Genomic DNA, 4,585 nt, shown 5'->3' with positions numbered 1-4,585 from the left:
TTTACTGTTCAAGAGAAGGGGATCAACAAGGCCATAGTAGCTGTGTTTGTGGGCTATTGAGTTCATGTACCATCACGTTTTAATCAGAAGTCTAAACTTAAATGCTGCTCATGCAAGCACTTGGTTTTGGTCAAGTTTAATGAGTAATGTGCTTTAACGATTGATCTTTGACATTGATCCGGATTTTTTGCAGAACTTTTGACTGTTATTGAGTATATTCTGTTATTGAGTATATTTTGGACTATGGTTAATGATATTCATTTTGGTGAAACGATTTCATTTGAGATGGAGGCGTATCTGCAACAGGACCGAGTAAAAGAAGTGTCTTTGGGACTAACCTTTCTTTTGTTTGGCGTCAATTTGGTGCGATTATCCATGGTGGCGATCGCCATGCCTTAGTCAAAATGGTCTGGGAATAAAATGGTCTGGGAATTTTAACAAATGTCATGAATTAGGAAAAACCACATTTTTGTATAAGACAATTGCAATATGACAGGCTATTTAGTGCCAAAGTGTATGGAAGTATAGTGATATGTGGGTATTGGTTTGTAAGTAGCTTACTTCTCACCACATAGGGAGGCTTTGATAGATTGCTTTGGAACATATGCGGTGTCTCAAAAAAAAATTAGCAGCTTGCCTTATGGTGAGCTTGAGGCGGGAAAAGATTTATATACAATTGCTTCTTGTCACAAAATTCGTAACAAACAACACAGGCAAAACCCCCTACGAAGTCCTTGGAGGTGTATTATTTGAATCAATTGATTATGAGTGAAATTGCTAGCAAATTTAATATGGAGTTCAATGTATGCAGGGCCACACGTGCTGAAGGAGTGCTATTTGTATGTGCTCAAAAGCTTGGTTTCAATGCCCAGTTAAATCATCTCGCTCCATACTTATCATTCGCTTGTGCCCAAACTATCTTTATGAAATGTAGCCTTGAGCACTTATAATTATAAAGATTGGATGATGTTTTCTTTTTTGCTTTCTAGAAGGTCCCTGTCAAGGGAAGGATAGTGTAAAGCTTAATGTAATTATCTACTTTTAGGGCCAAGTGACAATTGCCTCCACCTCTTAAAACTCTCTTTCCCTCTCTCTCTCTCTCTCTCTCTCTCTTTACACACACACACACACACACACACACACACACACACACACACATGCATGCATGTGCATGTGCGCACATGCACACACACCCGTAGTCTATGTGATAGGGCCACAACCTTGGGCAAACATTTGCCATAGTGATGTCACCTTTTCCCATGGGCCATAATGAATTGAAGGATTGAGCTGTTGTTCCTATGGTTGTATTGTTGGGGTAAAGATGGTGTGCCTTTTATCTCGATCAAATGCGTTTGAGGCGTTCAAGCGTCCATCACTTGTACACATCTTATCCTTATTAAATAAAAGAATAAGGGGCTCTCTTGTAGATTATGTGTTGAGTTGCTCCACTTAAATTGTGCGCTTTTTAGCTGCTTCTTCGCACTCCGTACGCATCGTGCACTGCTTCCGCACCCAAAGCACTCCACAAGTGGTATTAGGCTTGATGGGTTTCCCGCTCCGTTTCGCTTGTGCACAGGCTTCACGACAGAGAGTTGAGATTTGAGTTTGATTCAACTTTGATTCAACTTTGAGTTGCTGCACAGAGCTCAAAGTACACACGATATCAATGGATTTTTTTACTCTCCAATAATAAATAGGAAAGCAAAAAGTAGCGTTGATGCAAACTAAAGATATGCAGCACTGCAAATTAAAAGTAGTGTTGGAGAATTCTTGAGGTAGTGTAAACTCTGCAATAATTGAACAGCAAGAAAAACTCGACGTCGGTGAGTTTGCTGTGTACGGCAACAGAACGAGAGGAAGAGAGAGAGCACTAGGAGATTGCGCATGTGGAGGCAAGAGCTCGCGAAGCTTGACAAGGCTATGTGTGCGTGCGTACACACACAATCATAGTTTCGAAGAAGTAGAGTGTGTGGAGAAACACACACACATACTCGGCCTCATCCACATGGAAAGAGAGGGAAAGAGAGAACATTGGCTCTCCTCCGGCATCTTCGAGTATCGGAAAGGCACTCCGGTGGCGAAAGTCGACATCGACACCCATCGGCATCGACGAACCCAACTTTCAGATTTTGGCATCGACGATGAATTTTGACATCCGGCTTTTCAACATCAGCATCCCATCGCATCCTTGTCATCGACATCCTTGCATGGCTTACCTTCGACATCCTCTTCTCAACTTTAGCATAGCACTTAAGAGAGAGAGCACATCCACTCTCCTCTGGCATTGACTACATCATCAACATGCTCAGGTAAGGCGCCTCTTCTACAGAGGTGTGACACCCACCATCAACATCGGTGATGATGGCAACATCAATTTGTCGATAGTGGGAGGCAGCTATAGGGGGAGCTTCATTGACATGTTTTGACAGATTCTTCTTTCTTCGGAGTCATCTACTTGGCATGTACTTCTATCTACCCACGTAGACATACTCGTGCTCTTCTCTGTGGTTTGAGATTTTGATAGCCATATTGCATACGGTCTTGATGTATGGTCAATGTGGTTTTTGAGAGGTATATTCTCTGTTCTTTGTGCATAGCCTCATCGGCTTTCGGACCTCGTTGGTCAAAGGTCTTGACAAGTTTCCACATGTTACTTTGGCAATGATTTCAGTGCATCGGTTTATGATCTTTTGCAGACAATTTACATATGGTTTTGGCATATGATGTATGCCTTCTTCATGTATTTTGATGAGCACTTTTGAGTGCCGGTTAGCTCAATTTAGAACACTATTTTGCAAAGATCAGATCTTCTAGATTGCACACTTTCAACGCTTGCTTATGCACAATCACTCCGTTGATATACATTGAGTGTGGGTTGTCATTGTATGTGGCTTTGTGGATCCATTTTAGCGTTGTACTCATTGCCATTGAGTAGTGTTACCAGTTAATGGTTTTGAGTCCTCTTTTGGAGACTGTTGTGGTCAAGGTTCACTCCCACTTTGCCATACTTTTGGTTGATATTTTTTTGGTTAGTTTGTAGACGTCAAGATCATTTTCCACTTTGGCATCTTAGATGCGAGTTTTGGTGGTTGAGATTTGCATTGAGATTTTACTCATTTTGCAAGGGAGGCTGTTCGATTCTCCCTAGATTTCTTGTCATAGTTTTGGCTTGATTGCCATACATTCTTTTGATGCATTTGTGTTCATTGAATTGAGACAGTGATTCCCTTTTGTTGTGGTCAACTTTTCTCCCACATCGACATGCATACGGTAATTTTGACCACAGACAGATATTCACATATCCACATTTGTAAGAGTTTGTATGAGATGTATGCCCATGTGTCTACGAGTTACAGGTAGTCGGACTTGAGTTTTGGCAGTGGTTGAGTCATTCTCCTACTCGCTCTACATATTTTATGTACATTTGGCAGTTGAGACTTACATCAGTGTGACGATTGTAGAGCACAATGTGGTTTTGACAGTGGTTGAGTCGTTCTCCCATTTGCTCTATAGGTTCTTGGCACATGTTCCATGTCCATTTGGCAGTTGAGACTTGCATCATCAATGTGATGATTGAAGAGTACAGTGTGGTTTTGGCAGTGGTTGAGTCGTTCTTTCACTAGCTCTACAGGTTCTAGGCACAGATTCCATGTACATTTGATAGTTGAGACTTGCATCAATGTGACAATTGCAGAGCACAATGTGGTTATACTACTGCGGGAGGTTTTATTTGTCGATGTGCTTGAGCACTACCAATGCTGGTGAGCTCTTTTGAGAGCATTTTCTCCATGTAGGGAGCTCCTTTTGGTCTAGCTTTGGTGCACTTTTCTTTGGCATTGGTTTATGCACATTGCCCTTGTACATGGTAGGCCCATAACTCTTGTTTATCCCACATTGATATTGTTTTGGTGATATTGATCTGAGTTGATCTTCCACTTTTACCATTCACTTATGGCTATTGATAAGCGTTACAGTTCTGAGTCCATGATGATGAAGGGGCTCAAGCCCTATGCGCCAGTGCGTGCAAGGAAGGGGGGAGGAGAAGAAGAAACACAATGGGGAAAACACACTGCTGTTAAGTTAGAGCAGGTGTCTCTTTATTCTTTTGTATATGTATGAACAATGAAGGGTCAATGTTAATGAGTTAGGTTCACATGGGTGCCCGACTGCATGGCCTTTACACAATTGCGTGCAAGGAAGGGGGAAGGAGAAGAAGAAACATAATGGGGGAAACACACTGCTGCTAAGTTAGAGCATGTGTCTCTTTATTGTTTTTGTATATGTATCAACAATGAAGGGTTAATGTTAATGAGTTAGGTTCACATGGAAGCCCGATCCCATGGCCTTCACCAACAATCTCCCACTTAAAGGCCAATTTTGCCATAATTGGCGACTATATCTAGTATGTACAATTGTGAAGCTCAACAGCTTCACCCCGGTACAAAACTTCTCACCCTACACCCATTAACTCAATGCAATGTGAAAATCGCTTCGTAGCTAAGCTTTTTGTTAGAGCATCTGCTAGGTTGTCCACAGTATGGACCTTGACAAGCTCCGAGCACTTATCCGTCAATGCATCTTGAAT

Source organism: Adiantum capillus-veneris, chromosome 24 (genome assembly GCF_014529385.1).
Source record: "Adiantum capillus-veneris isolate H3 chromosome 24, ASM1452938v2, whole genome shotgun sequence".
NCBI classification, from domain to species: domain Eukaryota; kingdom Viridiplantae; phylum Streptophyta; class Polypodiopsida; order Polypodiales; family Pteridaceae; genus Adiantum; species Adiantum capillus-veneris.
The sequence above is the reverse complement of the archived record's forward strand: the minus strand, read 5'-3'. Positions refer to the sequence as shown.